The sequence below is a fragment of the Emydura macquarii genome, unplaced genomic scaffold (genome assembly GCF_026122565.2).
Source record: "Emydura macquarii macquarii isolate MOO-44397 ecotype Brisbane River unplaced genomic scaffold, CSIRO-AGI_Emac_v2 contig_2406, whole genome shotgun sequence".
In the NCBI taxonomy this organism is placed as follows: Eukaryota; Metazoa; Chordata; order Testudines; family Chelidae; genus Emydura; species Emydura macquarii.
In genome coordinates this window covers 2,592,346-2,602,078 of record NW_027132543.1, presented here as the reverse complement: position 1 = coordinate 2,602,078, position 9,733 = coordinate 2,592,346, and the positions used below count along the sequence as shown (strand labels likewise).

The 9,733-nt window shown below is 38.7% G+C and overlaps 1 long non-coding RNA gene across 1 annotated transcript; it reads right to left on the bottom strand.

Moving 5' to 3' along the window:
- Positions 1-663: 663 nt before the first annotated feature.
- LOC137161917 (uncharacterized) lies at positions 664-4,729 on the bottom strand. Its single transcript, XR_010922218.1, has 3 exons — positions 4,677-4,729; positions 912-1,007; positions 664-748 (listed from the first exon to the last, which is right to left on the bottom strand). It is a non-coding gene; the product is annotated as an uncharacterized lncRNA (long non-coding RNA).
- Positions 4,730-9,733: the final 5,004 nt, after the last annotated feature.

The following is a 9,733-nucleotide window of genomic DNA, read 5'->3' as shown; positions in this document are numbered from 1 at the left end:
GTGCCTCTGACACCCCTCTCAGATAGAATTCCTTTGGAGCTTCCTTTCTGCAAGTGGAGAGGATGCTGTGGCATTCCTTCACAAGACAGAGATTGTCCACCATGATCTATAGCAAACTCTGCTTCTATATCATCTTTTCCTTCATGCACTGAAACTATCACAATCCTGTTTAATGGCTGGCCCCAAATGGATTTGGAGCCTTTTAAGAGAAAACTACAACAGAGACCCCAGATTTATACTTTTTTTCCTAGGAAGCTAACTGCTGTGCATCTTCCTATGCTATTGGTACCAATATGATCCATGGCTTCTCACCAGCACTCATAAAAATTTCTAGATGTCTTTGAAATGCATCACTTTCACATCTGTTCGGTATGTGTGAAATTACCCAGGTTACAATCTGGACTGATTAACAGCTGTGACCCCTCAGTTCTCCAACCTGGGGTGCCTTTTACAGTGCATTGCTATGAGAGCTACCACTCCTGGTCTGCTCACAGCCTCCAGCATGTACATTACTCGCAGTTATACTGCAAGAGTGATATAGCTAGCCACCTTGAATTACACTGTTGAGCAACACCAGCAAGTTCCCAGTCCCAGACTTTCCCTCAGAAATGTATGTCTTGTACTGCTTAGCATTCTCCTTGACAATACAAGCTCATATAAACTGTCATTTTATTAATAGAAGATAATATGCACAAATCCTGTTATCCCAAATGGAGCTTCCCAAACACTTCAATCCAAACACGCTGGTCTAGATAAAAAAAACACATTAATTAGCTACATAAAGATAGATATTAAGTGATTACAAGTAATGAAGCATAAAAGTCAGAATTATTTACAAGAGAATAAAAGTAAGTCACAAATAATGCCTAACTTAACAAGTTAAGTGAATTCAAAGCAAAGAACTCTCTCACCACATGTTTAAGCTCTTTTACGGGCTGAATCTTTCAGTCAGGATTCTTCCCCCAGTCCAAAGCTGTTTCCTTTGTTCCTCAGAGATTGTGGGTGCGCTGGGTAGAGAGAAAGGGGAAATAATCTGGGGTGTTTCCTCTCTCCTTTTATTGTCCTTTATCTTCTTTGAGAATAATCTCCAACTGAGGTACAGGAGATATAATGTCTGTTTGGACTGGAACCACCAGCTGTTTCTTTGTCAAAATGTAGATTTTTGCCCACATCCCTTTCCTACAAAAAAATGGCCACTTAATGAGGTGATGGTCCATTTGATCTTGATGACACCTGGCTGAGGTCTCTGGGGAATTTTTTGTCTTTGGGGAATTTGTTTGTGACTCTTCCCCAGATGCAGAACATGTCTTTAGTAATATCATACTTTAGTAGAATCCTATAACTTTACATACAATTTTGCCCCACATATTTTACCAAGAAAATAATGATCAGTAAATTACGTGTTTTCACATGATATCTTACAAGGCATGTATGGAATTTTATGAACTTTATCATAGTCTTGTATAAAAGGGGTGAACATAGAGGTACAGGCTATCACAGTTTGTCATTGGATGTTCTTATGGTCCCCATGTGGTAGGGTGTCTACTTCAGACAAGGTGTGAGTAGGTACAAAAGGGCCAATTAACCCTGACAGGCTGTACCTGGAGGAGTGTCAGGGCTGATAAGCTCTAATTGATGATGAAGCCCAGCAGAGCAGTGGCAGGCTGAGCTACTATAGAACTAGGATGTAGAGAGCAAGAGGGGGCAGCAAGAAAGAACTCTGTTGTTGTTGTTCCCGAGAGAGGAGGGGAGATGGCAAGACACAAAGAGAAGTTTTAGGGGGTAGTAAACCCAAGGATCCTGCCTGGGAATACAGATCCTGACAAGAACCCGAATAAGAGTGAAATAACTACCGGGAGCACAGGAAGCTTCAGTGGTAACTCAGGGGTGGAGAGGGGCAGAAGATAGGCAGGAAAAGTCAGAAAGAGTCCAGGGAAACAGCAACAAGGTCAGAGATTTTGTAGACTGTGGTTGCAGGTCATAGGGTCGGTCCCTGGGCTGGAACCTGGAGCAGTGGGCAGACCCAGGTTCACCTATCAACCATGGGGGAAGTGCACAGTCAGAGCAGTGGATCAGGAGACTGCCTGAGATAGTTTGTCTGTGGGGACTTTGGAAACTGTAGTGACATGGCTGGAAGGCAAAGCCATGAAGATGGAGCTCTGAGTCACGAAGACAGAGTAACATGACTCCGGAAAGAGAGTGACTGAGACCACAGGATGAGGAACCGAAGAAGAGGGTGTTGGACTGGTGGAGAGCTAATCCCACAGAGGAGCCAGAAGGGAGTACTGCCAGCAGTGAGTAGTGAACCCTGTCAGACACCACATACCTAACTCTTGATATTTCTAGTGATTAATCCCCTATTCCCACTTGTCTATATGTCACAACTGACCTTTCTGGTACACACAACTCTATTTCTGTTGGAAGACAGCTTCCAATTAAGAAAGTCTGTCCCCACTATTTTACTTTGGTTCCCTTCCATCTTAGGTCAAGCTTCCTTGAAAAGAAGATCAAGGCAGACAGTTCTGTGATGAGCCCTCTGTACAACATCTCTATAAGTAATTCTATTTTTCTCTCTCTGCTTTTCCATTTCAGCAACCATAGTTTCCAGATGTTGCACTTGGGTGCCGAGGGCCAAAACCTGCTTGCAATAGGTTCACAGATTGATTACTTGGCTAGAAGAAAAGCACTCTTATATTCTGTACTTTATGTGGTAAATTGAATAGCCCCCACCCTAACTGGCTTGCTTCTATATACCTCTATAGCTTAATCTGGGGTCTTTACTCATTGGCAAGGCATTAGTTTGGATTAATCATTGTCTTTCATTAGAAGATAAGGTTTTGGAGGGATGTGGTGTGTTTAATAGATTTATTTCACTTAAATCCATGACTTAGGACCTACCTTCCCTCCGTGCTTAACATTTATTCTAAATGTTTCTCTGCTCAGACTATTGCCTTCTCTCTGGGGCTCAATTCTGTTTTATCAGATTCTTCCAGATTTTGCTAGACTATCCCAAATCTCTGTCCTTTTTATATCCTAGTCTTGGGCATCTGCCTGCCTAGTCAACACCGAAAATTATCCAATCCTCCAAATTATCCATTTTTTTTTTGCCAAAATGCCTTAAAAATATAAGAATGTTTGCATTTTGTCACTTTAGGAATTAAAGAACTCTAATATCTGCTGCATCAAAGCAGCTGTTGGCATTTTCCAGCATGTATGTGGTTCTATATCTATAGAAATTCAATTTATTCAGATTTCCTTTTTCCTCTCAGAATAAATGAAACACACATTATATTGATCTGAAGAGTTTCTTCATTGGAAGCTCCCATGTAAAAAAATTGTATAATTCTGTAGTTCAATAACTACTTTTGTCAGTATAGGACTCAGAAGTTATAAAAAAATACATTGTTAATCTCCTGCAAATCTCTGTATTTTCCCCATTGCGCATTTGAGTGCTATGACTTTAGTTCTCTTGGTATTAGGATATTTGAGGATTATAGTATCAGACATAGAGACAAAGACATCGGGATTGACGGTATTATGTAATCAAATTATGTATTGAATAAGTCTTAGTACATTCTTAGTAGAGTTAATCTTTTACCAGTATGTTACATCTTGTATTTAATTGCACACCAAAAGAAAGGGAGAATTAATTAAGAGCCAAAGTGTACTGAATATTTGCTTCCTCAAAAAGAGCCCAAAAAAATCTTCAACAGAGAAGCAAGAAACGGATGGCCATTTCAATTTTTACCCTCCAAATGGATAAATCACTCCTTCTTGTGCTTCTGAGTTTAAATTCAAGGAATAATGGCTCCACAGAGTCAAAAGTGTTAACATGACCTGTCATTGTAGAATATAATCAATTAAACATGGTTCAGGATTTTGGAATACAAAGCCATATGGCGAATACTCCATTAACAATTGTTAACCTTTTATTAAAGGTACAGAGAAGAAGGGCAGTTAAATCATTTCCACACCTCTGAGTGACATAATTATACTAAGAAAAGTTTGAAGTGTAGATCAGGGTTTGCTTACAGCCTCACTGCTGGAAAAAAAAAAACATAGGCACATCATATGGTTTTATCAACCACTGCACATCTTGGCAAACTTGTACCAGCATCTGGCTGGTTTTGGCATAGCTTTTAGCTGCCTATCTGGTAACAGGCTCACATCATTGTTGCAAAATAAACAGTCTTGCCCAACTAAGAGACTCTTATTAGACAAAAGAAGAAAGAGAGGAAAGAGAAAATATAAGGTGGGAAAGGAAAAGGACATATGAGGGAAGGCGTGACAGCAGAAACCAAAGTCTTAATTCCCAGGTGATATTCAGGATTTACCCAGATCCAATGGAGCTAAAAATGGCATCTAGGTTCCTCTTTCTGGACTAGTCTGGTTAGACCATTCTCAGGATCAGGATAACAAAAGCCCAATAGTGTAACAATGGATTCCTGGGTTCCAGGCAGGGTGGCAGCCATGCTGATGAACCTCGCTTCTTCCTGTTCACCTTTCTCCCAGCAAGGTAGTTGATTCTCCCCCTGAAGTCTTCCCTTTAAAGGACTCCAAAAAGCAGAGATGGTTGGAATAGTCCATCCCTCTCATTGTGTGGTCCCTGAATTGAGCCTAATTTCCAATACACAGTTGTGTTAGTTAATTTCTGGTCTCACACTCCTTTTGCTTACCAAGTACTTTTACACAGTCCTTCAGTTATGTCAGCAGTCCTCTTTAGTTGGACTAATTCAGTCTGTCTCCCGTTTGAACCTTGTCATATTGGCATATGTTGTTATAGATAATCCCCAGCTGCTATAAATTGCCTTGAAGTCAGTGAAGCTGTGATAATTTGCATCAGCTGAGGAGCTGCCCCTAACAGACTGGTGTCCTCACTGTTGCCTTGTTCTCTTGTTTGTTTAATTTTTCTCTACCTGTTTTCTCTCATCATATGTTTAAATCATAAGACTCATGGGGTATGGCTTGATTTTGGTTTTTTGCACATGTTTATACAGTACCCTGATCCCTGTCTGGGGTATCTAGGTATTACTGCAGTACAACTGCTACTAATAATGGTGCAAACCATGATAGAATCCTCTCAATCTTATAACTAGTAGAGCAAAATAGAATTGGTGATGCACATGGTAATAATTAGCTGGAATAAGCCTTATTATTAACTTTCTTGAGAGGACTATTGATAAGTGGTGAGGCCTCTCCTGGTGATAAAATTAGAAAATGAAGAAGTTTATCTATAAGTAGGTAACATAAGCAAAAACAAACAAGAAACTCACCCAGTTTCTACAATGGGAATGCCTTTAATATCCCTGTTTTAATATCCCTCAATTATCCATTTTTTTAGCAATACACTTTTACACAGAGTAGACAATGAGCAAACGTGGGTGGTATATTGAGATCAGCAGTGTGGCCTAATGGACGAAACTCAGATCTTCTGACTTCTAATCTAGTTCTGCCACTGACTTGCTATACAGTAGATCACAGGCTCTCTGCTTCAGTGTCTCCACTAAAAAAACAACAACACAGGAATACTAATATTCACTTACAGCACCACTGGAAAAAAGTATGTTGTAAGAATTCACTTACCTTTGTTCAGGGCTATGAAAATGTCAAGTGGTACAAAAATGCAGAGAATTGTGTGGGATTTTCAAAAGTACTCAGCATTGGCATGTATCAACTTTGATTTTATTTAAAGTGAATTTAGAGATGTTGTATTACAGCACTATAGATTCAGCTACAGTTGCTACAATTTCAAGAAAGTGAAAATCACCTCTGGTACTTGTCTCAAATTTGGAGACTCTAGGAACACACAAAGTCCAAGAATAATGGCCATAGACACAATCACAATTACAAGGTCTTACCTGTACAACAAACTTTATTTAAGCAATAAGTAAACTTACAATCACACATGCATATAAAAATCCTACAAAAAACTATGCAACGATTATAACTGTAGTTATAGTCACATCCTCAAAGATATTCTAGTGTCCAAGGGACTTCTCAATAGACAATTGTCATCAGTGGGATGGTTCCTGATGGGGTTTCCCATGGAGTCATCCCTTGGGTGTTTCTACTTTCTACTTTTACCCAACCAGAGAACCCTCTTTTATATTGTAATTCTGTAATTCTGACTATAACTAACACGTTATACATATGCATCAAGGTGTCAGCCCTCATTTCCTTATCTGTACTTCCACAGTCCATATTTCATAGGTTGTTTGTAACTCCCCTTATTCTCATTAGCATCTACAAACTACATGCATTCTGCAGTCAGGACAGACATTCAAAGACGTTACAATTAGGTGTCTCCTGGTCTTGGATAATACTTGGCGGTCTATTGCAATCCATTTTTCCATAACATCAGCTATTGGCACATCTTATGAAGTATCCTTGTGACCTTTCTGATTCAAGGTTATTCTTCAGTCACCCACTCAGCTTCTTACACCTATGGCCTAGTATGGCTAAGCTAAAATCTTACAGGTCTCTGCCTGTAAGCCTTGTGTTCAAGCCATGCTTTACTTGTATGCCTAATATGCACACATAACTCTTAAATACCTGTCTATCTTTTTCTTCTATAATCCTACAATTTAAATCCATTTGGCATACTTGGAATGTATATGAAATAGCATATGAATTGACCATAACATTACATAATGCAATGATAAATTGATGATAACATGAACTAATTGGCTACACCTAACTCTGCTCACATTAATTCTAACTGACTGCAAATCCCACCCTCTGGGACTTGGCCCTAAATACTAAACTATACAAAAGATAATACATATAAAAACTGAGCTATTATAAACCCTACTGAATTAAAACTGTCCACACACAACTGCAGAGTTATTCATTAAAACTCCAACTGCTTTCAAACTATCTCTGGAATGTATTTTTTTCTCAATTAGCATAGATGTTGGAAAGTACCCTATACTTTTTTAAATCTAGTCTTAAATCACTTTCAAGACTATGACAATGCATTATTGCCATGCATTTTTTTTTATCCACAATGTACTTTTTCCCCAGTTTTCACTGCAGTGTTCACTCATGTGGAAAACTTCACTCCATGTGCAAACTGTACTATAAATCCACCTGTCATCTTATTTACCGTCATTAAACTATTGAATTAACTTTAATATGTTGTCAGTGTTAACTCTATTATCAATGTTTTCATTTCATTATAATAAACTGTAGACTAAATTTGTTTTATGATCTTTCTAAATCACCTTTCAAAGCAATTTTTCAGATCAAATTAGAAATATACTGCACCATTAGATTAAGCTGTTTGTTTGAGGCAGTGAAGTCCAAAACCACTTAAAACCATGTCAAAAGTGATATACAGCTGCCATTGGAAAAACCACTGAGATTTTACAGGTATCTTTTGACCCTAATAGTAACTTGTGACCTGTCTTAATATGCTCCCAGATGAAGTTCCTCTGCAATTTATATGATCATACATCATCCATGATTGAAGCTGTACATAACCTTTTGCTGCAGGTGCCATACTGGTACACTTTAGAACCCTACAATTTGGGAAGCCCAAATGTGTTGTCTCCAGTTGTGAAGTCTGAATTTTTAAGAGGAGCCTTTTTCCTGGCTATCTCTTGTCACACTTAGTATAGGGTATGCCATGATAATTCTGAATTACAGAATTTATATGCACTACTGCCAATTTTTTCAAGCCAGCAGTACCTCAAAGTCTCAAAAGATGAAGCTGTTTCTTTTTATTTATTTTCCTTTTCTCTTGCTCTCTGAGAAATCTAGGAAAATTCATGCAAAAATCTACTTTAAGAAGGCACCGTTAAGGACTCACAAGTCAGGAAATGCCAAAGTGTAAGTGGCACTCGGCATTGTAATTCTGCTCTTTGTGTATGCACTACAACAGAGACTTTAATTCCAAGATACTCTATTTCACACAGAATTAAAAATAAATCTCTTGTAGGTAAATGAAAATTTGTTTTAAAATGTTCAGTATCTTTCAATCAGTTCTCATAACATCATTCTTGCCCAGCCCTCCTCCAGCAAATTTACATATAATCCAGACACACAGATTATGGAAAACAGAGCATGGAAAGTACAACGTATTGAAAAGCAAGAAAAACTTGGAAATTATTGCAAAAGGATATTTACATGCATTAGTTCAAATACCTGAATCATCATTGACTATATTTCTGAGCCTTTTTAGTCACTTACTTCAGGTCTTAGTAGACACAATGTTCACAAGAATGTTAGGGGAAAGGAAAAATATGAATCTCTTTAATCACATGAATAATACTGTTAGTGTATGTATGTGTATGTACATGGAAAGGGTATAGTTAAAGCTTCATATGCAACCTTGAGCATTGGCTTTTCCTAGCACTTTGCTTAGCTGTCCAACCTTAGCATTCTCTCAACCTATATATATATATTTGTAAGAGGTTTTAGTTCGAATATGAAAGTTATTCACATCTTCCGAGGATGCTTACATCTTCAGCAATACAATCTTCACAAAGCAGTGGACTGTATAAATCTTATGATCCAGAAACAATTGGGAGTTGATACTTGAGAGCATGTGTAAAAAATGAAACTATAAGAAAACAGCTCAACAATGTCAGCCTAAATGGAGTTATATGGAAAAACAATTCTATCTACAATGATAAGATTATGTGACAGATGGCCTCATATCACACCCCTCTTAAACCAGATCCTCTGCAAGAAGATGTGAAATACTGGCAGTACCACAGATAAATAATATTATTTATCATAAAATATTAAATTATAGTCAATAGATTAAAAATACATTATGAAACATTTTAGAAACCAGAATTAGCTTTTATCACTATCCCAATCACTAACACTATCCCAATGCATTTTGTAAATGCATGTCCTGTTCCATTTTAATACATGTATGTGCCTTGTACTACCAGGAGCCTTTTGCATCCTGGGTCATTCCATTGGTTTAACCCAATGCAGGATCATTCACCTGGAATTAAGTTATGGTGGTACAAGACATCCATGCTTGTCAAGACAAAGACATGTCTTGTCCATACAAGACAAACCTGCTGTATTAAAGGGTTTTCAGCCAGTTTGCACAGCTTCAAAAGTGGTCAGTGTTGACTGGAAACATGACCCATGTAACTGGATAAGGGAGATCTTACATACCACTGGCACCTATAATCAGAGATAGACTTTCAGGACTATGGAATATGCTCAGTCTGTCCTGCTGAAGCTGTTCCACTCTGTATGTATAATAAAATAAGCATTGGGGCACAGTGAGTGTGCGAATGCCTCTGTGGCCCTTTGGTTAAGACACTCAGCTGAGAGGTGGGAAACCTATGTTCATATTACTTCTCCTCCCACCCTGCCACAACCGTTTTGTGTGGAGTTAGGCATGCACCACTGTTGTTCTTCCAAGAGAGGGTTCCTAACTGTGGATCTCAAGCAGATATGGGTGCCTCTCTCCAGCCCTTTCATCTGTGATAGGGGCAGAGTTTATGACTCACCCCTGTCATCAGCATCTGCTATTGGCTAGTTTAGGAAGCTGTCCCCCCATGTGTTCTAGCATTTGTGGATCTCATTCTCAGATGCCTATCTCCCCATACATTGCACAAGGAGCCTAGGTGCCTGCCTCAGGATGTGTGGATTCCACTGGGTAAATAGGTACCTAAAAGTTAGGTGCTGCAGTGCCTCAGAGTCGTTTTGTAGCTCTGAGCCCTGGTGCCCATCTGAAGAACATATGAAGTAGTAACAAGTTGCA